A 26,987-nucleotide genomic window follows, 5' to 3' on the forward strand; every position below is an offset into this window, starting at 1 on the left:
TGAATGTTTATCAGTATTGCAGTGACCAGTTGTCATTTACATGCCCTTCTTTCTGAAATGGATTTGATCACCTCACTTGCAGATAAAAGACATAATTTACCTATGGCGAATAAAAATATAATCGCTCTAAAACTTCAGATCCCCTTTCTAAACCTAAACCAGATTTTTCTGTACACACCATGACTATTTTTCTCAAAACAATGTAGCAAACGAAACAATGCAACAGACAAAAGTGAAATGTTGTAGTTTGAGGAAAACACTGAAGAGATTAATTTAAAATAACAGTTGCTGTAAGCCTCTAAAGGAGTATTAGTATAATAAACTCTTGTCCATTTTTGAACAAAAAGTGTCCCAAAATACATTAAGTGGTATGCAATTACATATTCATCTCCAATTAAGAAAAATAATGGGAGGACTAAAATATTTTATGTCAGGCAATTGTCCCAATGTATTAAGCTTTGTATCTCATGTCCATCATTGTATTTAATATGCCCAAAATAGTATTCTGATTTCTCATTTTTGCAAATAATAATAAATATGCATTGCATATACAAATACATTGCCAGTATCAAGGAAGAAATAGTTAAAAAATTAGGAAAGGATCTAGGTATGGAATGAACTCATCCACCAGTTTCCCCAAATAACCCTATAGAGATTAACATGGCAACAGCAGCTCTGGCCTATTTATTGCCTTCACTCCCATTCCTCCCACTCTCTCCTTTATCCTTCTCAATCCATCTCCATAGCTGTCAAGGTTATTAATGATGTTTTCCTGTCCAAGTTCATAAACTTCTCCTCTGTGCTTAATGTTCATGACCCAAACAGTAGCAGAAGGATGGAAAAGCAAGGGTGTGAAGGCTAAGCAGGGCAGATGAGAGCAGAGCAGGACACCACTACCATTGAGCACCCGGTCCCCTGTGGTGGGGCTGGCAGGAACCACTTCATCTGCAAATGAGGATCTCCCAGGGAAACTGCACTGAATTTATTTCTGAATGACTTCTTTTTCTCTGTCCAGATACAAAAAGTGAACTTGACTGAATGCAATGTACTTGAATGAATACTGCTATCACACCTATGAATTAAAGCATATCTATGATAACATTTGGTCTGTAGTCAAACTAAACTTCAAACATGATATCCTGGAATTTGTAAAAAATCTGCAGTGATCCCATTACTCTTTTGATGATTTTGGTTTTATTGACAAAAAAACTAATGGAGTATTTTTTTTAACAAAATTTAAGGATAGGATGGATGGACAGGTGGATGGCAGGTGTCTAATCTAAAAGCAGAAATTGCCAGACAGTTATTCATACTCTTCATGTCTTCTATGACAGACCAAGTTTTAAACGAGTGAGCTTGCATTGCTTTTTTGTAGCTTTTTTATGAATCATATAAGGAAAGAAAGTGGCTCAGGTAGAAACAGATATTCAACTTTAAGATATTAAAAAACAGATAAGAAGAATCTTTCTTTGAACTCTTTTGTATTTCTATTTTTCTATTATCTATTAAATTTTAACATAAATTAAATAAAGAATTGCTTATTTTACCAGCCTCAAGCATATCTATATCTATGAATAACTGTAGAATAATAGCTGTATTTCGTATTGATTATCATGGCTAAGACTCATGCTCTGGAAACACGGAATACCCAGTTTACTCTATCATTTGTTACACAGCTGCATGTACCTTTATAAATTTATCTGGACTCACTGTATGAACTTTTTCAAGAAGTAAAACTACAGAGGGATCAGCCTGTAATTAATACAAATTTTTGACGCTGACTACATAGGTAGCCAGTATTTTGACTTTTCACTTACAGAGGAAATAGCCCAGCAACATAATGAAACTTAATATGATATAGAATGGCTTCTGAATTAAGAGGGAAGTGACTCATGCTCTCTGCAAGATACCGGACTGTTAGTCGAGAGACAGAGATTTAAAAAAATATCCTAAACATTGTATTTTTTTTATCCAGAGCCCCAGCTGATGCTGGCTCAGCACCACGTAAGCTTTAAATGTATATGACCCGTTCATCTTTTTATGGTTTTGCTATGAAACTCTTGCTTTCTGAAGAAACAGTGCTTTGTTTAGGAAAGCCAGCTAACCATTGATTGCAACTGTTATTGCCCTACAAGGAGACTGCAGAGCTTGAACTAAAGCCAAACCTACCACAATGAAGTGGAGAAGTTCATGTGCTTAGTCTGGGGACAGAGAGAGGAAGGTGAGAACATCCCCTCTGAGAAAGGTGATGCCTATAATCACCGTGCAGTGCCTTTGAGGGGATGGGAAAGGGGCTGAAGGCACTGTAAGGGCAGCAGTCCTGCCCTCAGAGTCCTTCTGGCTTGCTGGTGTGGAGCTGTCATTAACCATAAGTGCTTGTGCATTGAAGGAGCTGGTTAGGTGCCACACTCAAACCACAGGGTGAAATTGAGGACTATGTTTTATGAGACTGCCTTGAATCTGTTTAATGTCAGGACATCAAATGAATGAACTTTGTAACAAATTCCCAACACTAAACAGCTTCTGTGCTACATAGCTCGTGGGTGTGAGTCCTAGATGTTTGACCATATGCCTCATTACACACCCAAACACATACCTAGCGTTGTACGCAAACACCTACATCCTCACTTTTGGCATAATTCTCATTTTTGTGTCTCAAACACTACTACGTCCCACAGGCAGGTGTTATATCAAAGCAATACAGTAACCAGTTATCTGCTCCAGCAAAACTTAACATACATAAATACACTAAAAAAAGTACAGAAGGTTTTTCTGTGTCTCACTTTGAGTTCTGATACTATGTGATGGTGGGAGCAAACTTCTCTCAGAGTGGGATGAACTCAGCTTCACAGCACGCGCTCCAGGCTGAAACTTAAAGACCACAGTCAGAGCTTCTGTTCACACAGAGAAGCAAAAATCCGGTCCCCCTGGGGTTATAACAAAACGTGGAGGAAAACAGGCTTTAGGAAAGTTTCCCAGAAACCACAGAGTCAGACAGCAATGGTATTTATGTTTGGAACCACTAACCACTTGGCAGAGCCAGCTGATCTCTGGAGCGGCTGTAAAGTGATGCTGAGAGAGCTGCCAGAATGTAAAGTATGCTGTGGCAGTCTCAGGAACCAAGAGCAGAGCCCAAAGCTTTCCCCCAGCTCATGACAGCCTAAAACAAGAGGCTTCGGTGTGTTAAATGGGTTAAAGGAGAGATTTATGTAAGTGAAAAAGAACAAATAATTTGTGAACTTGTGAATTGTGAACCCAAGATCATCCCGTCTGAAAAGCTGGCAACCTGTAAGTTTGTTCCTGGACAATAACAGTTCAGGAGCAGATTCTCAATCTGTTCATTTAGTGCTCTCAGGGAGATGGGGGTGATAAGCAATTTGCAGGAAGGACAGTGCCTGTATCCGTATCAAGCAGCAAACAGGATTTTTCTCAAGTTTTGGCAGCTTCTTGGTGGTTTGAAGGAACTCTGAAGCTTCAGTCTCAAACTTAAAAAAAGCATGACTGAGTTGCACTACTGCATGGCAATCACAGCACCTTCAGATAAACCACTCAGTGCAAGGACCTAGAAATGTAGTAATCTGTTTTCTGTAATCTAGAAATCTGTGATATTTCTGTCCCCATTTACTATAGCATCATGTACTTCTTCCTGTAAAAACACATAAACTATGTAGACAGTCTAAGGTGAAAGGAAATCTTCATGCCATTTAGGACACAAAGTAGGCAATTAGCAAGTAAGAACACAGCCCTTTTTCAGGTTGAAAGAATGCTTTTTAGCAAGCTTGAGCCATTGCACTTCACACACACACACACAAAAAAAAAAAAAAAAAAAAAAAAAAAAAGAGGGAAGAGAGGGAGAACTGCTAGTTTTATAAAAATGCTGTGCTTTGTGATTGCGAACTTTTATTTTGGTACCCTTAATTCAGTATCCTTAGAGAGTTACATGGCAAAAAAAACCCCACCACAAATAAGAAAAAGAAGGCAATAGGCAACCATTTTCTATGTGCATAAGTGGAACTGCGGCATGAAGATCACTCGTGATGGACCAGCCATGGTTGTCTTACAACCCATCTGAGCTCAGCTGCATATCCGTGAATGTCTCCACATCCCAGGACACATTCCTCTGAGCTGGAAGCATACAGTGTTTACAGCTTACCCATTTATGAAATACAAGCTTCTGTCCCATCGAACTTCTTGGAATGTCATCCTGTTCATGAGAGACAGGATCAAATCCTGGACTGGCATCACAAAAGAAGTGGCAAAGCTGTATGGCCCCTGCTATACCTCCAGTTAATGGCTCAGAAATGCATGTTTGCTTAGAAACAGTGCAGCTACCCATGCAGACAAAGGTGATGTGGGGTTAAAGAAAGGATAGGAGGCTCTGCACTCAGCTGTGATCACCTATCTATTTCATTATATGCATGAACTTTAGCCAATGCATGACATTCCCCACTGGTCTACAAAAAAGGCTCCTATATCTTAAATCTGTATCAGCTTCTGTTCTTATGGACACAGCACCAAAAGTGATTAGTTGGGATAGGACTGGCACCACTTGTTGAAAAGCAGAAAGCTGTCTGTACCGCTGGGCAATTTTATCCTGCAGAGTATGTACTGTCCTCCCGTTCCTTCCAGCTCACCCTGCAGAAAAAGCAGGTCAATGTATAACCAACTAAATCTTCTCCTGAATGCAGCTTCTGGGCAGCCCTGTCTCAGCTTCCCTTTTCTCACAGAGAAGCAAGGGAACTACTGTCAGCTGCAGACCGCACATGAAAAGCATGGCTCACTGCACTTTAATAAGGGCGTGTTACAGGATACACAAACCACTCGAGATCACTCACTTTGAACCTGTATAAAGTACCAGAATGTAGCCAAGTTGCTTTATTTTCTCTTGGAAAGAATTGTTTTGTGTTGTGTTTGTTTTGCCCGCTGCTTGAAGCTCCTTTTGTTACTCCTTTACTCCGTGGGTAAGTAGCTGCCCTTGAAACTACATATGCATTCCCATGGCCACCAGAGAGAAGCTTAGACAAAGACTGACCCCACTTCTCCTCTAGTGAATGAACACATCCAGGCTGTATAATCCTACTTTTAATTTTCTGTACAGCGTGGCATCAGGTGTCATTTGACCTCGATATCCTTCTGACTCCCTGCGACCTGCAGCTCTCTGGCCTCTGGTATGAAGCAGCAGCTTTTGTTCCTGATGGCACACCATGCACAGCTGCTGCCACCATTGTTCCCAGGGGGACAGATGGCTGCTCTCAGCACAAAAAAAGAGATTAAAAGAGGAACTAGGGGGATGACATTGCTGGGGTTTAATTCGCAGGACCCGTGGAGCTTACCACCAGCATGAACTCAAAACGTGGAGCCCACGGGAAGGAAGAAGTTTGCATTTTGCAGGACGAAAGATGTTTCTTTTGAAATATATAATTGCTGCCACTCTAATGTTTACAGCTGTTAATAGCATCTGAGTAGATATTGTCCCATCATCAGCAGCATTTTTAAAGTACTCAAAAAGCAAGGCTTACACTGTACCCTTCCTATATCCAAGCCTTTAGTTTGCAGTGACTTGATTTACAGTTTATTTTGCTTTGCTTGTGATAGGGACTTCATAAGAAATGGTTGGGGAAACATGAAATAGAACAAATGAGTTTCACCATTAGGACCAATCCTGCTAAGATACTTTGTAGGTAAAAGATTTCATCCATATCTCATAGCCCCACTTAAGTCAGTGGAACTAAACAGTGCAAAACATTAGTTCTGGAAGTACTTAGTTTTGTAGCTACTTTTCTGCCTTGTATTCAGCTCCAGATCTATGGAAGCACTCTGAATTCTTCCATTTCTGATCTTCCATTTCTGTCAGTTGTTGCAGGATTCTAGAATGGACCCTCTGTGGAACTAGGAATACCCTCAATAGACTTTGTATACAGTGATCATATCCACTGAAGTACTTTCTGCAGCTTATCTAACTATTTCTTATATGAATTTATGTATTATCTTTAGTTCATTACCTGAATATTTTTGGGACATAGGAATTTGGCCTCTGTATACATGCAGTACTTGGTGAGATTACATTTTTGGGAAGAGCAGACATTTTTGCTTTGCTACAGCTGAGGTTCCTTGCAAAACCATGAAAAAATCATGTAAAGAAAATTCCAAAATGGAAAACAATTGTGAGATCTTGCCAAAGTGTTAACCTCCAAGAAAAGGTTAGCAGAATACCTACAGTGGAGTGTACATAACAAGTGTCATATATATATATATTGTATCAGTAGCAATCAGAGCAGGATTTCTGAATTCTCCTTTTAACACTGTTGACTACACAGTGTAGCATAAAATAATTGACCTTTCTCTGCCTCTGTTTTTCCAGCTGTAGCACTGATACTGTACAAACCTGCTTATGATTCCAGGGCTTCTCTAAGATGCAATTAGTACTCATGAGGTTCTGGTAGGGTATAGGAGGAAAAGCACAACAGAAGTACAATGTTACAAGGAATTGTAATAGTCTGGTAAAATTTGTACCATTCAGCAAACTTTTCTCAAAATATAAAATTCCAACAGGCACAAACTTGATCCACTTTGTTAAGTAGATTGTTACATTTAAGTGATATTACTACTTTTAGAAATGTCACACTGAAGACAATCATCAATGTGGCCACTTAACTTCTACCATGGTCTTTACTTTATCACCAATACACATTGTCAAAAGAACCACAAATTATTTTTCTAAACTTTTTTACTTCACCCTTCCTGTGAAATAGCTGACAGGCAATAGACATACAGGAATGACTCTATATGAAGACTTCCACAAAGAACAAAAAGCTCTTTCAAGGTGTTTTTTTTTCCATGAAAGGAAAAAAACCCAGAGGTATGTATCGAGCTCCTTCAGCCTTCTCAAAGGCAACTGGGAGTACAACACCTGGGCATTTCCAAGATCCAGAAAGCCCCCAGCATCCTCTGTCACTGAAGTGACTGGGGACAGCAGAGATCTACTCCACACAGCCTGAGCTGAGGCTGGGACCTGTCACCCTCCAGTGCTCCACTGCCACTCTGGCTGCAGCCCTGAGGGTGGTTTTACTCCTAAATGCAGGTCAGCATCCAAGGGAGACGTCACTGTCTGTGGTTTTGTCTAAAGAGCCAAGCTGAGCCTTTTTCTTCTTGCATCTAACCACAAAGAGTAAGGTTCAGATTACCCCTTGGGCACAGCTGTACAAGCCAGCTCTGTATCTGGGAGAATTCTGAAGGAAACTTGTGGCTTTCAGCAGATTTGCACAGCTGCAACCACCGGATGGGAACACAGAAAACCATAATGCTGATGAGATGAGAGATGTAACAGCTCACATCAAAGGTGCTCTAAATTGTATTGTCTCAGCAGTGGTGGTGGGAGCACCAGAAGATACTGGAAGGGCCAGAACTGACAGTGTTCTGCACATCTTCCACTACCATACAGACCTGATGGTATTCAGGACACCACAAGGTTACATCAGAGGTTATGACTAAAAAGAGGGAAGATTCATTTGCTTTATAAAGTACCCTCATCTATTAGTTTGCTAATCTGAAGAGCAGAAGAGCACAATTAGTCAGCATACTTGAACTTGGAGGAGGAATTTTTCAGGGAAACCTTTTTTCTTGCAGAATATGTGACTCATCAGACTGGGAACTTTGCACAGGGAAGTTCTGACCAAGACCCAAATTCCATTTTTTTTAAACAGGGGAAATATTCAAGTTTGATACAGTGTAAAGAAAAAAAAAAAAAAAAGACTTGGACATGATAATCTTAGAGGTCTTTTCCAACTGTGACAATTCTGTGTAAAAAGCCATCTTCTCCTCCCTGTTTGAAAGACTTTGTTAAAAGCAGTTAATAAATCATTAAAAATGGTCACAGTTGCAGTGAATCTAACTCAACTCCTCTGCCTTTATCCTTCTTCCTCGGTGCCCAGTCATGAAAAGCTTAGTTTTTTACTTTTATCCCAACTCAGAACAAAGTAAAAACAAAAGTGCAGAAATTTCCCACGACTATTACAACCCTCCACTACGATGCTTTGATAAAATGTTCATTTCAAAGGTGATCCTCTACTGATGGCTGCCGAGTGAAGTTGTATTCCCCTGTACCAGCTCAATACAGAGACACAGGGGCTTTGCATTCATTTTCTTTCTGTTAATCAGTTGTTCCCTGGGGCTCTTTTAGTCTGCAGTGACAGCCTCACTACCACCGGGAATAGCTTTTTTTGCTACTAAAACAAAAGGCACAACCCTAAATACTTCATAATTTCAAGCAGCAAAGAATCTTATTCTCCTGCTTGAAGGAGACCAGTAACAAAAGACTCATGCCTTAGCAGGCTGATGAGAATCACAGCCCTCTTCTCCTTTCATTTTTGCTCTCTCCAGACTTCAACTGGGAGACAGACTCCATCTCACCAGCATGGGAAGAAGGAGCCACACCACAGCCAGGCCCTTGTAGAGGCTGATTGACAAGAAGTGCCCCTCAAGGAATGCTGTAGAAAGACACTCAGCTGTTAGTAAAAGTATCACACTTCAGCCCTGGTGGAGGGGACAGCCATACTTAATATAGACAGCATTAACGAGGGATTTACTCAGCCAGGAGCAGACAATGCAGCATTTAAAACCTTCTGTTTACACAAACTAGTCAAAGACTTGCCAGTGCACAGGACAAAAGCTAAAACCAGACTGCACTGCACTGAAAGAAAAACATGTCTTCTTGCCTAGTACATTTTCACAACAAACCGTTTCCATTTATACTGCTAATTTCCAAATTAGACAAAAAATATATTTTTTTTTTAATGTAGCATTAGAAATAACAGCTTTTTGGCTCTAAATTTTGAAAAATAGGCTAGGCACTTTATTGCCCATTCAGACAATGTAAGGTAATTTATCACTTAAATGCATTTTCACTTCATTTTAAAACCATCTAATTTGCTGTTAGAAGTTTAACAAGTTGGTTTACTACTGCTGTAATACAGAGAGATTTCATTAAATGACCTGCCATGTTCTATCAGCATCATCATGATTACATGCTGGCCTGGTTTTATTTTAATTTATAGCTTTTTTTTTTGTTTGTTTTTGTTTTTGCAACTTGCCAACATGATTTCTTAGCAATTTAGCTGAAGTACGAGATTGGAATGGAAAACAAGCCAGTTGCTTGCATTTCCCTTGTGCTCCACATTTCATTCACATCCCAATTTCACAGCCTTCAGTGCTGCATGATACTTGCAGGGCACCAGACCTGGAGATGATTAGGATGGGGTCTTCCCATTTGGTAGCTTTTTGCATTCTTATTTATGTTCTTCATTAACTTCAGCAGTGGCAAAATGTTGTGGAGAGAAATGCTATCTCCACAAGCAACACTTGCCTCAAGCTTTATGGGCCAAACCTCAGCATCCTAAATTTGTTTGCACACGACCAGGAAAAAGGTGCTTTACAATATGTACCAATTCTTCTGCAATGCATCAGCCACTGAAGAAGCTGTTGCCCTGACATCAGTTTCTAGCTTGTTTTTTAAAGAACAAGCAGCCAGCAGCAGTGGGACAGGTAGCAGTGGCAACCTGTGCTTCTAAAGGAAATGGATGCAGTGCCCAGGTAGATGCAGGTTAAAAAACCCTGTCCTTAGTAGCTAGGACTGCCTGTCCACACCAAAGAGCAGTGGAGGGTGTAGCAACACTCCCAGCTGCTGGGTCTAGTGACATACCAGGCAAACACACGGCTTTGAAAGAGCAGCTTGAATCCCCAACAGACTTCCAGGTTGCTTCATCACATCACCCAGCTTCAGATGCAAGTTATCTGGAGCTTGACTCTACTGCTGGCTTCCACCTCTATCCATGGGATGAAGATCAACAGGGTGGTGGTGGTGAGGTCAAGCCCTGCACCTCTGTAACCCCACAGCTGCCTGGCCCCAGCAGGGCAGAGCCCAGGGGGAACATCTGTCCCAGGGAGCCCCTGGGATGAAGAACTAAAGCCAGCAAATGAACAAGTGGTTGCTCTCAGCTAACAACAGAGCCACTAAAAACCAATCACAGCTGTTATCCTACGTGTTTACACTGACAGTCTGATCAGTGATGGCCTCGGCAGTGTGAAAAGCATACAGGTTTACTGATAAGGGGAAGAATTAGGAACCATCCAGGTATCAGCTCTCTACACCCAGTCAGCAAGGGCCAGGTACCAGGTTTTGGAACATTGTGTGCAAAGAAAAGGGATGGGGTTGGGGAAGGGTGGCATCACTTCTTACACACCATAGCAGTCATAAGCACCAAATAAGATGAAAAGGGCTTTGGAGATCAGTTGGGATAGGGAGATTACTTTTTTGATTTCACATGGACCAATGTCATGGGAAATTTAGGCTACAGGTGAAGAAGAACAGTAGGTGGCAATTCTGGCAGATTTTTTTTGCTGTCAGAAAAACATCAGCTAAGCAATCAGAAAGCTGTCCTGAACAGCCCAAGCAATACATCTAAAACATTTCTCCAAAAGTTGAATGTTAAAGATGACTTACAACTGCAGTACTTTTATTTCTTATTTTTGAATGATAAAAAGTTCCACTTGAAAGGAAGAATTCAACAAATCTTCAGCCAAAACTCTTCCATAGTTCAGCACCAGGGATCTCTGCCACTGCATAAAGACAGACTTTTACTCTGTATATGTTTCACTTTCTGCTTCCTGCCCTTGTGTAATTAGATGGCCTGTCTTACATTAGAAGGGGGCCATCCATCCTATTCAACCCATTTGTGCCACTATTTTCAATGTAGTTTTACATACACTATCCCTACTATCAATATTCCCATAATTTCCTGCCATGTTCAGCTGGGAGGACTCTGGTCCCCTGACTGCATGGAGCATCAAATGAGAAAAATACTTACTTAGCTAATTCAATTGGTAAAATTATATTTTTATTCTCTAAGATGCTTTGAATCACTAATACACATTAACTCATTGCCTAGAGAAACCTTTTGGTTTTTTTAGAAAAAATGAAATATCCTCTACTGTTAACTATATGGTAATTCATGTAGTGCACTGAATGATCAGACACTCCAGACTTACAGAAGTACTTCACTGTATGGTTTAGCAATTCTGCAGTTTACAGTGATTTGTATTTAAAGAATCCCTTTAGGATTCAAGGGCTTTTTAAATGGCAGGGTCACCGAGTAAAAAGAATTTTCCTTTGGTAAATCTGTACAGTCTCATTATTTATTCTTAACATGAAATGTCATCATATTTATCATCAGCAAATCTTCTAAATTCTGCAAAGTATCAACTGGCTGCACAGCTAATTTAGAAAAGTCATTACTATTTAAAATTGTTACTGTGTGCCAAACAAGCCATTATGGAGAGCATTGACTTTGACACCTAATTTCCCTCTGTTCATACTTGGGTAAGACTCTAGTTGACCGGACAGACTCTTTATTTTTCAGTAGTGTTTATTATTTGCATTGCAATAGTGCATAAGAGCTTGAGTGTTCCACGAGGTCAAGGCAACAGTGATGCTGTACAAACAGAGTAAGAGACCGTTCCCTGCCCTGAAGAGCTTACAGTCTAGAAAGATGCCTCATCTTCACAGCAAGGACTTTTTTCCACACAAGAAAAAATATGAAATGGAACATAACCACAATAAAAAGAGATTCATTTTTAAGCCTGTGAAGAAGAATTTGCAAATATTGGAGCAAGGACCCGACAGTAAATTACCAAAGTGTTTTAAAAGTGCAATACATACATACCCGAAGTAGGAAAGCTCCTGTCCCTCTTTTGCTCAAGTGCTGAATGACTGATTAACACACAAACAAAAAGGAGGAGGGAAGCAGAAACCCCATTTTAATTCACAGATTTTTTCCCCTACTGTCCCTGTTTTGCCCAGAATAACCAGATCCCTTATTTCTTCAGAGAATAAGTTGTCAGAAGTTCAAGAGAAATGTATACAACAAAGGCCACTCGAACAAAGTTTATAAAAATATAGAGCTCTCTTTGAATATTATCATGGCATGTAGATTATTTTTCAACCTAATACTCCATTTTGTAATTTCTAACAAACTGTGATCTGCCCAAGAACTGACCATTGCTATTGCAAAAGCCTGCAGTCCACAACACATACACAACTAAAATATTTTTAGAACATCTACTAAAAAATCACAAGTATTTTAGTTCAAAATAATCCTCTCTTAGACTTTCCATTAAAATACATCTTTAAAATAACTTCCTATGTTTGTAAGTAGACTCCACACAAAAACATTGAGTTGCCAAGAAATACCAAAGCCAAGAACTATCTGAAGAATTCCAGCACTGCCCGACTGGACGTAACATTCATCTACCTACTTACAGACAACATATTTTTTCTAATTTTGTCTGTGTGTATATATATATACATACACAAATATATGTATGAATGTATTCTTAGAGTTTGCCATTCCATGGACATAATAGGGAAGGGGCAAATATTAAGATGAATATGTTGCAGCTATTGTGATGATTTATCAAAGAGTGTGAGTAGACTACATTTGGCTGAAAAGCAAAGAATTTGTTCTGTGTAAAATTTGCCTTTTTTTCCAAAAATTTAAACCTTGGGGGGACTGGTGGGCTTTTGGTAGAAGTAGTTTTCCAGCAAAATTGACACCATTTCAGGTCTGCTGTGTCTGGGGAAGATCTGCCAGCCAGGCAGATGCCTGTGGCACAGTGCCTAAGGGCCAGGGATCATTAACTTCCAACATAATCAGCCAATCCATCAGGCAGATCACAGCAAGGCTGAGGACACCCAAAGAAATCCAAGAAGTGCTGAAGTGTGAGTGCTGAGGCTGGAGGTGTGAATACATATGCCACTTGGGCTCAGTAAAATATTGTTTTCTTTTTAATGAAACCTTTCATGTTAGAACACACGTTTTCCTGAAAAATAAAAACCAAACCAAAACAAAACTAGGTGTTACTGGGAAACTTCCAAATATCTCTAACCTGGACTTCTTCCAAAGGAGATGGTCTGTGCTTACTGGAAGAACCAAGACTAATTTAATGAGCAGTGGGTCTACTTTTTCAGCAATGAAGGTAAAAATAAATACTGAGCAGCTGCCTACTTCACTATGCATCAGTCACAGGCTTTAATCCATTTGATAGACCATAAATCTGCACAGAAGCCAATGAACAGTGGGAGTATTTCATATTTATGAATCTATTATACTCATGTAATAGAACATTACACTATTTGCCTTAAGTGCATCTGCAGATGCATGTAACTTTTGATATGCTTTGCACAGACAATATGTATGCATATAATATGCTTATCAAGATAGAAGTCTCTCTATATCTAATTAATTGGCTATAGTTGAAAAATGTATTATAGGCAAAAGAAAGAGTTGGCATGTCAACTGGAGCCATGCACAGTAAACAGCACCCTCATGTACCCGACATCTGTCTCTAAACCAGAGATAATTGTGCTGCATTGTGTAGACATAAAATCCAACTATCAGGATGCTTTTTTAGAAATATGCAAATCTTCAGACTTTTGGAATCATAATTTTGGATACAAAGTCCCCTACAACTGGATTTTTTAGTAGCAGATATACGGGGAAGACGCACAGCAGCTAGAAAGATTGAACATGTTTTTCCATATGGATTTATGTTCATATAGCCAAATACCAGGAATGCTTTTATTCTAAGTAAGAAGTGACACTGTCCTTCTTTTGTCCTACCTTTCCAATGTTATTGTTTAAAAAAAGATTCTGCTAGGAAGTATACTGTTAAAACAGCTTTCTATTTCCAGCAGCTGTGTACCTTTACTGTCAGTGAGTGTGTTTGATAGATAAGAACCCAAGCAGTCTACTGAAGGAAGACAAATGATCTTTCCCTAAAATGATATCACCAATTAGCAGTATTTATTAGAGCTAGCATCTCTCCTCAGCTGCCAGGGAGGAGTCGTGCCTTACATCATCTGAAATGCCAATGAGGATGTGAATTCATTTCTCTCATGTAGACTTTGTGAGAAACTTCCTTGTTTTTACACCTTTGGGTTGAAGGAACTTCCATGCCATTTATTTCAGAACCTGGAGCACCCACCAGAGACTCTGCATGACACAGGTTGTTGTCACCAGCCTCCCTGGCAGGGACAGGGTGTTCAGAGGAACCCAGCATCTGTGCTGAGCTCCCTGTGATCCACTTCTCCCTGCTGGTTCTCCATCACCACTGGGAACTTTGCTTCTTCCAGTTCCTCCTAATATATGAATTTGGCAGGCCACAGAAATATCAACTTGGCTGAGTTTTTGAGATGGCTAAATTTTAGAGGGTGAATGGGAAGAAAAAGAAACAGGCAGGATTGGTCTGTGAACCTCTTCTTTTTTTCTTAAAATAACATTCCAGCTAAAGGTCATGCTTAGATTTGACTGTGGATCACCTACCAGATCTTCAGTTTTTGTAAAACAAAGAGTTATCATGGCCAGGCACACAAGATAAATCGTTGCAAGCAATAGATAAATAAATACAGTCCAGAGAGATTAATTTTACACTGCTTCAGGCAAAACTCCTATTGACTGCAAGTTTCTAGGAAAAGTAACTCACTTCCTTATTTGTCTGTAAAGTGCCTAGTACACATCGGTGCTTTAATAGAAAGCAGATATTAATAAGATGAGAAAATATTAATAGTAATCCTCAGGATATCTGTGAGATGAGCAGATACTTGCTGCTGGGTGATGGAAAGCAAGAGACAGCTGAGGGAGTAAAAGTGGTCTAGGGAGAAAGCATCCAAAGCCTTTTCTGAAAAAGTTGCCCAATTAATCTTTCTTTCTTTTTATTACAGCATAGAGACTAAAAACTTTGCTTGTAACATCCACAAAGCTGGCAGACTGATGCCTTATGGTAAGAAACACTTTATTCAGACACATTATGCTCTTAAAAAGATAATAAATCAAACACTCCCTGTGTTATTTGTTTCATTTGTTTCTTCCCATGACTTTATGGAAGAAAGCAGTGGCTATTTTTCCATCACGCTGACTCGCACTCAGGGAACAGCTGATGACTCAATGGCATGCATGTAAATCTTTGAAGGAAAGAAAAGAACATCCCTGTTTACTTCTAGAGTGAAATCCCAGCATCCAGCAGAAGTTTAAAGATGATTTTTCTAGGGCGATACTTCTTTCATCTTCCCAGCACTAAATATTAAAGAAGAGAGATCTGTCTTAATTCAAGCTGAGCTCTGACCCTTGAAGTCTTATGATGTTGTCTGTGTTTACATGAGCGCGGACTATTTTTCTCCAAGCCAGTTCACATCATGCCTGTTCCTCTCAAACTCTCTTCTCCATCCTGAATGCTAATGTCCCTCCCTCATCCCCTGGACTGTCAGGGAACTGGGAAGCTGTAAAGTCTGGATACTGCACAACAGTTTTCATCAAAACCCTGATATTATTCCCACTTCACTGACAAGAGGCTGACTCGTTATATTAATCTTTTCTTCTAGGCACCTAATTGGGGAGCAGCTTGCCTTTTTTTTTTTTTTTTTAATAATATATATTAGGGTATATTATTTTCTATACTCAGATAACAGATCCCGTTAGTTTCATCTGCATTTACTCAATACTTCTGCAGAATCTAATTTGTGCATGCAGTAGCAGAAGTAGCCTCATTAGCCTCTGAACATGTTTGAGCTACTTGCCAACACACAATAAGGGCTCTGGGCAGGGAAGTAATCCAGCCCATTGTGCAACTTTCAACCAGTTTAATCACTGCAGTATCCTTTTTTCTTTCCTCTTCATCACATGCCTTTCACTTCCATAAATAGCAAGGCAAAGCTGCTCGCCCACAACCACCCACTCACCCACAGCCATGACTTAACAGTTGTCAAGAAATGGAAACAGTAGAAATCACAGTCAGCTATAGCTGTGGCATGCAGGGAAGGCAAAATTTGGAAATTCTTCATGGTTTTAAGCCACTTATATATAACTCGTGGACAACAGCATGTTTAACCACATAGCCACATTGCTTTAGCTGAGCAAAAATTCTCCAGTGCATTGAGTGAGGCAGGAGCCCCATAGGCAAGAAATGAGATCCTGTGAGAAAAAGAAGTACCATCCCATAAATGTACAGCTGGGTGGTATTCTGTTTGGCACTTCCTAACTCTCAAATGCTTAACTTTGTGCCTTCAAAGCTCTTTTAGTGTTGACTCTTTTCCCTAATTTCTTTGGACTACTGCAACCACATGAACCCCTTTCCCACGCTAGAAATCTGAACTGGGGAACTCCGATGACCTCAATGTGCTTGACGGCCCCAGACCAAAGCCTCAAAACCCAGTGACAGACATCTGTAGTATGAGCCAGGAAAGTGACTGTCAGTAAGAAGCAGGTGATGACTTCACGGATGGATCAGTCATGGGAAGAGATGACACTTAAATGACTCTCACACTTGTTTACTGACAGCAGGGAAAAGATGAGATTTTTGGTCTTTTTTAAAACGCTGTAAGGTTGAGGGTGGTGGGGTGTGGCATTACCCCATCAGGCACCAGCATAAACAGGATCTCTTCTACCTCGGGCTTCTCCACACTGTCTCTATTAAAGTGAATAATATATTGGAACTGATCTTCCTCCACAAGGAGTTGGCATTTTTCAAAAGAAAAATTGCTGTGTAGAAAAATTCCCAATGAATTCAATTATCTGCATTTTTCTATGTTCTGTCAAGACCTTGTACTTCTCCTCACCCTCATCTGAGTAGCTTTCTGCAGTCAGAGAAAAAAAAAATAAATTAACACATGATGTGGAAACCTCTCAGCCAAATGGCTGAGGCTGAGCAGAAGAATTTTGGGGGCCTTTTTCAAATGGAGAAAGTCAGGCATTTATCCCTCTGTGCAACCGAGACAGTAACTCACTGGGAATAGTCTCATTGAAGAAGTGGAGAAACTCAATCTCTCTTGGAATCAAAGCAGTCAGAAAAAATGGAGAAATGTGTTTTAGCAGTAGGCAACTTAGAGATTTAAACCAAACCAAGCTAGAGAAGACTGTTTGATGCATACATTTATGAGATTATTTTTTTTACTGTTGCTGACTACACTTTACTCTGACTACAGTCAGAGGAACAGGATGTTGCAAACTGGTTCAAAACAGATTGTCCTGAATGATACAGCTTCTACTCAGGTACAAAGAAAAGACCCACTCTGGAGGCCCTTCTTGCCATTGCAGTGAGGATACAGTATGTGCTCCTCAGCCAGGGGACCTAATTGCATTGCAGAAGAGTGATGTCCTGTGTTCACTGCCCAGAGCCCCAAGTTTCAAAGGGTGGAGGTAAAAATGGGCAGTTTCTCAGGGATCTCTGCTAGAGGAGAACAAGGTACAAGACTCCTCCAGTTTTATCATCTGTAGGTAGGATAAGGGGACCTTTACCACTTCCAAAGCTGCTATCCCCAGGTGCTATGAGTGCTCTCCTCCCTTCAGTCCCCCTGAAAATGGAGGAGAAGGTTGGGAGCCATGTGTTACTCGAGAGCATGAAGAACAGCAAAAGTCTCTTTTTTTCTCCATCCCATAGAAAAACACCAGCCACATTTTGGAGCCACCCACCTCACAGTTTAGTATGAGCAGCTCTCAGACACTGTCAGTGAGGTGCTCAGTTCACCCACAGCCATATCTCCCAGCAGCCATCAAGTAGTAGAAATTGCAGTCAGGGAAAGGTAAATTTTCAAGTAGTAGAAATTGCTGTCAGGGAAAGGTAAATTTTTTTTAAATTTTTTTGTTTTTAAAGCCACCTGAAACCCATATGTGCCACGTAAGAAGTTGCAACATGCCTGGCCAGCTCTCTGTAAAGCATCCAGAAGCAGTCTGGATGGCACTGGTGGAAACCAGAGGAACCACTGCAGCCAGGTACTTTGCAGAGGAGGCATATTTACAAACATGGCTGGTGGAGGAGGAGGGAAAGAAGAGGTGGATCTTATCATTATATTTACACTTACAGGGAGGTAAAAAGCACACCTAGAAATCCTACCTATAGAGCTTAAAAATATTATTAAAATAAAAGGTGGTATTGATCTCAAATTAGCCTGGTGACCTACAGAAACATGACTGTGGTGTGTCTTGCCACGTGCCCTGATGATCAGCTAATTCTAGCTGAAGTTGATGGAGCAAGAGACATCTGAGTTTCATGAAATTTAGTAGGTAGACCAAAGTGAGAGATGCAGCCTGGGGTCTGAGCTCCTGTGCTCTCTCCTGGCTGGCCTGGAAGCCCCATGCTTCTTCAATGCCTCCTGCCTCCTCTGAAGGCACTGAGAAAGAAATTCTGAGAGGAAAAGAGGGCAGGAGGAATGGAGGTGAGGGAGGGATATGTGAAAGATCTGGAGGGATGGCTAGGCTTACTGAAGCGGGATTAAAGTGTGCAGAAAGACAGAGCACAAATCCATAAGGAACCAGGCATCACCAATTCCAGTGTTCACAGAAACCCCCTTCTATATCTGGCTCCAAGTGCTTTGTGTCAACCAGAAAAATCTGGAATTACAAAGACTTATTCTTTTATGTACTAATAGACTTTGGTGCTTAAAATTTCAAGGCATTGCATATCTTTGCTATAGGACTCCCTTTAACCCCTTTGCTGCTGGTCCTTCTTGCATCTTCTGTGCTGCGGCAGAACGTGACTGTTTTCCTTGGCTTTGTTGATGCTCCATAGGTAGAAACCAGGGTATTTGTGTTGGGGTTCCTGAAGCATAAGGTGGGAAAAAGCCAAAAGAAAGACTTTTTCTTGTCCTGGGAAGGCAAGAGGGGAAATAATAAGGAAAAATAAAGGTGGTGTAAGGTGGTTTATAGGATGATAAATAAAAATTATTGAAGGAAAACCATGGGGTGGGGGGGGAGATATTCCAGTGCATCAGATTTGAGTCAAATCTGTTGGTTTCTCAAGTGATACCTCTACTGAGAAGATCTCTCTTTATAAATTCTTAAAACATGTTAAGGCAAAATCCTTACTGGGAGATGTTTTTGAGAGATTATAATTTTAATTAGCGATTGAATTTGCAACTTTTGCTGCACTTGCTCACAGAAGACTGGGGAAAAGGTTGTCTTCAATATAATTTTTTCCAATGTTTCTCAGAGCAACACCTGAGAAATACGCAGGTAGAATCCTGCTAAAGTAGAACCCTGCCAGTGAGACCAGGAATGCTGGGGCTCCACATGCTTGGTTGCTGCCAGTGAATGAGGAGAAAAACAAAGCACCCAGTGTTCCCAGCCATGCCAATCTTCTCAGCTCCCAGGGAGCAAATGCTTTTGTTTTCTTTCAAGGAGCAGCTCTGAATTGCCTTTTCCCCCTCCAGATTCCTGCTGTTACCCCTCCTCTCCCCTCCATGCTCCTCTTCCAAAAAAACTACAAGTAGAAGAGCATGGAGGCAGCTGGACATGCCTCCTTATGAACTTCAGCTTTAGGGAAGGAGACCAAATAATGTCCTGGGAAAACCAGCCTTTCTTACACCCTCTGTGGGCATCCTTCTGCCCAGATTCTTAGGACAGCCCCCATTTCCATTTTGCCATCTGAAAGAAAGTACCAAGGGCTAACCCATGAGGACTGAGCAATCTTGTTGATATCGTTCAGATGTTGCTCTGCTATGGGCAACACAGTGGAATGTCCACAGTTTCCTTTGCTAATAAGGGAAAAGCTGGGATTGCAACACACATGATGTAAAATATTAAAATACTGCCCAGTGAGGGCTTTCCACAACCAGCCTGGATGACCTTGCTGGGGAAGTTCAGAAAAGGAAAGTATGGCAGTGCCAACAAGTTTGTTCCTCAGAATCTCTGTGCATAACATACTTTTTTTAAAAAAGGGTTGTTTTCCAGAAAAAACAGATGTAATGCACATAGAATTCCTTAAAAATTATTGTAAGAAGAAAAAAAAAAAATATACGTTTACCATGGCCATAAAAATAATGCTTCCACCTTTGCAGTGCCTGAGATATATGTATCATTATACCAGCTTCAAGCTGATGCAAGATGTTGGAGAAACAGATCCAACAGTTTTCTCATCCTTTATTTTATATTGTGTATGTATCTGTCAGTTATGGCCATTTTTTTCTGAATTTGGAAGCCTTTCCATTCATTGCTATGCCTTATTACTTGAGAATAAAAACAGATAAGAAGGCAATTTCTGTAAATCCCTCAAAAATTCACAACTTTGATCACTGATTGTTTGTTTAGAAATGTGCCTATATTGTTTAAATGAAAAGAGAATTCAAATGGAACAAAGATCTGCCAGATGACAGATCTTTATTTTACTTCTTTGGTGTTCACTTCCTCATTCTTTCTCTGGAAGTGATGTCACTTATCAGAAGAAATTATTAATGCTCTGTACTTAAGTAGCAGCAATAGGAAGATACATTTCTTATCATGTGCTTCTCTTTGCAACAGAATCTGGATAAACCTAAAGTCTCATTTTTCCCAAAAGTATTTGTCATTTCACTCCATGTGAGGGATTCATGTTGCAGAACAGGGACTGGGGCTGACATCCTGCCCTTCAGGGTAGTATCCAAATGGTGAGAAAGTTTTGCAAATCTCAAATAGGGAGAAGTATAAATAAGAGCTGGTGCTACACCCTCTTCCTTCTCTGGGATTAGGACAGACATCACAACACAGATTTGGTTTTTATCAAGTTTGGTCATCTCATGGACACGCAAAAGCTGGGATGGCACAGAGCTCAGTGTTGCTCCTTCCCAAGATCCAGGCACTTGAATTTCTTCTATCACTCATGACCTGTTGTTAGAGTTTCCCCTCTGTGGGAAGGTGGCAATGGCAGTAACTCAGTGCCTCTGACCCTGGGGCAAAGTGTTGGTAGCTCTTTGCTACACTTAATATATGGGGCTTTTTAAGGACCTGTTAAGTTGCATCTTCCAGTTGCTGACCAGCTCAGGAGCACAGACAGGCTGGTTACAAATCATTGCCTCTCCCAGTGGAAGAGACTGAAGGTGACTGCAATATTGGCAGACAATATTAAATTTCATTGCCACTCCCTTTGAACAGAGCAGTAGAACCTTTTCTGAAGTGACAGCACAGCACCTGTATTTTAAGAAAGTCAACACCACAGATGTAAAATAGAGAAAATGTTGATTACCGAAGTGGGAGATCTACATTCTTATATTGACCATATGGTCATACTGACCAATATTTCTTGTTTTAAAGTGACTGCTTCAGAAGATGTGTAATCTAAGCACATTAACATTTTAATTTTTTTAGAGGCTGTATTTTAAAACTTCCGTCCTCAGTTTCTGGCTTGCCAGAACAAGTTCCCTGGACTCCTTTATTACACCACCAAAAATTCTCAAGCTTGATTTTCACAGAAAGAGGAAAGCCCTGTAAAAGCAAAAAAATTATAGGCCCAAAGCTGAGGAAGGTAAAGCTTGAAGCACCATTACCAGAGATATACCCATGAGGGGTTAGCAAAGTCATAGATGAAAAAGCTTCAAAGTGTATTACTAGGAAAAGGACACCCTGCTTACTATATCTCTCCTATGAACATACAATGAAATCTTACTCAAAATTATGAAGCTGAGGTTGTGGAACCTATTGAACTGATGAATCATAACTAAGAGCCAAAAGCTTCTAGATTAAAACTTGGGCTTTGCCTACATTTTGCTGTCCACAGCCAATTCCTGTAATGGCTCCCCGTGCTGCTATGTTTGGATGCAAATCATATGCTGACCTGAACATTCTTCCAAGTTAGGGGACTTTGAAAACTCAGGCTTTGGAGACTAAATCTGATGGAATTTCTAGAACCACCTTCTTTGTATTCATTTTAATAGTAGCTATACAGATATATTAAAAATTCAGCAACTTTTAGATCCTATACTCTCAAGACACCTTTTATAAAAGTATGGTTAAAGCAAAATGTTTTGCCTTTGACGTTGTGTCACAGAAGAATGTTCATGAAAATGGCAGATGATTGAGAACGAGAAACAATTTATTTTAATGCTTTTTATGCTATTTCTGCTATTGTTTCTATCTCTCGTGGCCCTTCATAATAGCTGCGTCTTCTGCATTTGCCACTGAGATCAATAAGAGGTTAATTAAAAGGCAATCTGCTGAAGGCTGTACTTTTCTGTTTGTTTTATCTCGGGCCCTGGCTGCAACACCTCACCGGCCTTGACACCAATGCCAAACCAAGCCAGGTCTTGTCTTGGACTCAAGCTCAATGCTGACCTTCAGCGACAGTTCCACTAGTGCAAGTGTGCCCCTTAACATCCCCCCACCAGACCCCCTCCTTTCAAAAGTGACTTCTGAGGGCTCTCAGGTGCAGGAAACACACTGCATCAGCACTGCTATCCTGAATAAATCATCATGAGAACACGTTTACAAAACAGCCCTAATGACTACAGCTTCCCTACTGACACAGCATTCTCCAAGAGGGCAGATCTACCCTTGTGTCCTAAATTCCCTATTTGTGCACCTTGGCCTTACTATCTATAAATTGAAGGAAGGAAGTGTATCCATGGGTAGAGCCATTTGTGCAATGGTAGTGGAGATAAAGACTTAGTGGAAGCCAGCTGCTGAGACACAAACATTAATTCAGTAGTGAACAGCAGATAGTGAAGAATTTCCAATTATTTTGTCCAGCAAATGCCAAACACAACAGGTTTTCACTACTCCAGGCAACACAGCCAGTGATGGACCAACTGCTCTGTGTGAAAATGGTGAGGCAGACAACCAGCTCAACAATGTGGATTTGAGTTCAACAGAACATGTGCTGCTAATGGAAGGGAAACCAAGAAGGACAAAGAGCAATGATGTGTTTTCCAGGAGCTAAAATGGCACCCTCTGACACTCAGTGTGACAACTATTTTCATTAGGTTCAGTGAAAGCACACACACACACAAAAAAAAAAGGCATCCTGCTGAAAATAAAACAGACAGTTTGAGGCTCATTATTGTCTGTTTTGCCTGCACCTATATGTAGGCTGAGAATCCTTTCTGCTGGGTTTCTTGCTTTTTAAATGTATCACAGGCACAAACGAATCATGAGGCACAGAACTGCCAGGCAGCAGAGTAATGTCAGCACTTCAGCCTCCTGGCTGTCAAGTCTGATTCCAAATAACCTTTTGTCTTCTTGTTCCAGCTACTAAATTCCAGATCAAGTGAAAAATGTAATTATACCCCAAAAGGCTGCGGAGAGCATCTTAAAATATGCTGAACTGTGAACAGAACAACAACAATAAAAAGATAAACTAGGATTACCCATGGTGCACATAGCTAATCCAAAATGCTCCAAAGTCCTACATGGGTTATTATAGAAATGTTTACTATTTGCTAATTACTGTTCTGCAGGGACAAGTACCCCTTCTAGCCTGTCTTTAGTATAATTTTGCTATTTGAAGTCTTGTGAAAAATACAACTCCCCTGTTGCAATAAATACTCTGTTCTGCTGTTACTGAATTCGACTGCATTTGTGTGTGGATTTTTTTTTCTGAAGTTGATGCACAACTTGAACAGTTGTGGTTTCTGAAGTCGTATGAAGCTGGGAATAGTGAGACTTATGGGTAACGGGTGTAAGATGAACCACAAGGGGTTCCATGTAAATATAAGAAAAAGCTTTTTCATTGTGCAGAGCACTGGCACAGGCTGCCCAGGGAGATTGTGGAATCTCCTTCTCTGGAGACATTCAAAACCCATCAGGACATGTTCCTGGACATGTGACCTACTTTAGGTGATCCTGCCCTGGCAGGGGAGGTTGGTCTTGATGGTCTCTGGAGGTCCCTTCCGACCCCTAACATTCTGTGATTCTGTGATTCTATCACAAATTCAGCTGCTAAATTTTTTCAGAAAGAAAAAACATCAAAAGCCAACAGGAATATATCCTTTTGGGTCTGAGTCTGTTATGTTGGATTAGAGGTGCTATCAAATACTGAATTAGCTTGTTTTTTCATCTGATTATTGGAAAACTAAATATTCAAGGACTTCTGAATTCTTGCACATGTCTATAAGAATATAACTATTTGAGATAATAAATTAGCAGCACCTGGTAAGATAAAAATAGGTGACGCTGTTAATAGTGCAAACCTCCACAACTCTTAGTGCAATCTACATAATCAGAAAGGCTGCTGATGGCTCAAGTTTTTCATCTCATATTTTTTATTAATATAACGATTCTTACCCTCATTCAAGAATTCAAACTCAAATTTTAAGAGGAAATTAGGCAATATAATGGGAAAGCATTAGCATTTCAGTCCTTGTCCTGTTATTTGCAGTCTTCTACCTCAAATATAATTTGCAGAAGAATGAAATTCACCATCCTCATCTGTTTGCACCAAAGTGGGTTCTTCTGAGCTACAGAAGATATGAATATTTATTACCCCATAAATAGCTTAGGCACTAGCCAATACAGTACACTGTTCCCATTGAATTTTGCTGCAAGTAAGATGTTCTGCTTATGTAGTAGAAACTGTAGGTACTAAAGTGACCTAAATGGACTGATTTATCCACATTACAAAATCCTGCTCAAAAGAGACTGAGCAGGTTGGTTTCTGAACTCCATCTGCAGTGCTTTAATCTCCCCATTACTGTCATCCAGTAAGATGTATGTACCAAGGTAACCTGGTCAGAGCATCAGCCCACACAGTCTGTGAGCTGCACTCCTGCTGATGTATGGAACAAGTCACCTCAACCGACCCTACAAGCTGCCTGCACCATGCCTGGGCAGTAGGATGGCTCACCACAGCCCCAAGGCACTGGGCTTGGTGGTGTATATCACAAAATACTTGTCCACATCTCTTTTTTCTGGGCAGCTCTACTGGGACACCTATGTGCCTTGACCCACGGTTATGTAGGGCTCAGGCTCATTTCAGCTGGGGCAGCACTGTGCCTTTCTTACAGTGCACACACTATGATCTGCAAAGGAAGAAAACACTGTATGTACCATAACCACTTTCTTTTTTCTTTCTTTTTTTTTTTTCCCTAAATTTGCAACATAAAATTTGATGAGGAATAGGACAAGGGAAGTTACAGAAGGTTTTGTATTTTCTTGTGAAGTGCCTATAGTGGACGATACGGAGCTTGTCTACTGTTCACACATGGAGAAGGAAACTTCAGCCACTTACTGAAAAAACACACATGGAAAAACCATCATGTGGAAGCTGTATAGATCCTGCATTGTATGCAGCATCTCATAAGAATCAAGTCACATCAAATGATGACCTGACTCTATTTAATAGGGATTCTGCCAGCCCACAAGGAAACCACAATCCAGGCTTTTCCCTGAATTCCTAGTACTTTGAGGTCTACAAGAAACCAAATGATGTGAATGATGTCCTTGAAAATATGCTCTCTTTTGTCCAGTTTCTGCCAGTATATTTAATTTTCAGCCATTCTGAAAGTGCCTTAAGCTTTGTCTGCAAATCCACTTGGCCTGACATTCATCAATGCATTATAGACCAGATGGATTTAGGAAACTGCACTGACTGTACTAATCAAATTAAAGGGAGGGGAAGAGGAAAATAAAACGAAATTATTTTTTCCTTTACTTCCTAAAATATATAAATAAATAGAATTACTTTATTTGAAAGAGTGTCCCAGGTGTCTCTGTGTACTTCCACTGTAAAGCATAGCCCTGTGAATTCAGCCCATCAGTGGCACAGGATCCAGCCACTGTGTGCAGGGGAGCAGACTCAGTTCACTGTCTGAATTACACACTGGTCTACTGGTCTTCCCCAAGAGCTGAGAAAACAACAGACATAAAAAACCCTTAAAGAATAAGGGCAATGAGAGATACTACTGGGAATGAAAATAGGTATAAATTCAGCTCTGTGCTATAAGTCTGATCAGATTCTCCTGATGGCAGAGCACAGATGCTCCAGGCACATTTTTGATGTTCTAAGCCAAGGTGTAAGATGTTCAGTTTCTGCCCCACCAGATCCCCTGGCATCAGATAATGCAATAGCTACAGCCTTCTTCTTGTGTCAGGATAGGATGGAAAAGGGAAGGGGAACAGAACTTTCTTCTCCCCTTGAAGAAGACAGACAAATCTGGCTCACAGCCAGCATCAGGCAAAGAAAGGATTTGTCCCCATATTCCTGTTCTCTATTTTCCGCACTCCTTGGCACTGGCATAATGTGCACAACCCCAGCTCAGACCTACATATTTAGCTCCCTTTTAGTATGGCCCACTTTGTAACAGCTCACACGGAAGCTATAATCAGATCTGTCTACTCAGAGGGCCAAACATGAGTTACAGCAGAGCAGACTGCAGCTGATAAGATTCACCTCAGAAATCCAGCTGCTGGTGGACACAGGTCAGCAACCAACAGCTCCTTCCCAAGGAGAAATGCAGCAACCTGTGCAGCCAGCACTACAGGTGTCTCCCATGCTAGAGAAGTTTTATCTCCATGGTACCAACACTTAGCCCAAAATATTTATCTGTCTCCTTAACATACCCATAAAAAGAACTAAGAATTTTTAGAGCAGACATAGTATTTTTTTTGGTAGGAGCTAAGAGCTCTGCCCTGGTGATGGCTGAGGTGCTGCATTTTCCCAAGGATTCAGTGTGTGATAAGGCATTTCTATTAGCAAGGTGTATCTGTTCTTTCACCCATGGAGAGGCACCAGCATATGGAAAACTGCAGCCTGGCTGACTTAACACATGCAAACACAGAATAAAGGCATATTTTCTGCCTTTGAGTGTTTTGCTCAAACCACTGGATGAGTGGTTACCTTAAAATACCAGCTCTGAAATCAAAAGCTGTGCTTTGCATTCACATAAGGAGAAACATTATGTTTCCTTCATTTGACTTTTAAAATGCATTATGTATTCCTACATTCAGCCTTTCAGACAAGTAAAATAAGTAAATCATACTATGATTTTGCATATTAACCCCTCTCACTCTTTACACAACTCCTCTGAGACTAGGCCTTCTGTAGAGCCATTGCCATGTTGACCTCTTCCTTACTGCACTGCATTTAATAATCTGTGTGTTCATAAAGAAGTGACTTTGAAGCTAAAAAATAACCACAAGGCTGAAGTAGGTAATGTTATCTTTGTGTCAAGTTTTTTAAGAACAAGATGAATGCCTGTTGTT

The 26,987-nt window shown here is 40.5% G+C and overlaps 1 protein-coding gene and 1 long non-coding RNA gene across 2 annotated transcripts in view; one reads left to right on the forward strand and one right to left on the reverse strand.

Moving 5' to 3' along the window:
* CHN2 (chimerin 2) overlaps window positions 1-26,987 on the reverse strand; it is a 165,644-nt gene that overhangs the window by 29,888 nt on the left and 108,769 nt on the right. The window lies entirely within an intron of this gene.
* LOC139792390 (uncharacterized) lies at window positions 11,317-18,764 on the forward strand. The gene is made up of 2 exons (XR_011724248.1): window positions 11,317-17,626; window positions 17,665-18,764. It is a non-coding gene; the product is annotated as an uncharacterized lncRNA (long non-coding RNA).

The sequence above is a fragment of the Heliangelus exortis genome, chromosome 2 (assembly GCF_036169615.1).
Source record: "Heliangelus exortis chromosome 2, bHelExo1.hap1, whole genome shotgun sequence".
Classification (NCBI taxonomy): domain Eukaryota; kingdom Metazoa; phylum Chordata; class Aves; order Apodiformes; family Trochilidae; genus Heliangelus; species Heliangelus exortis.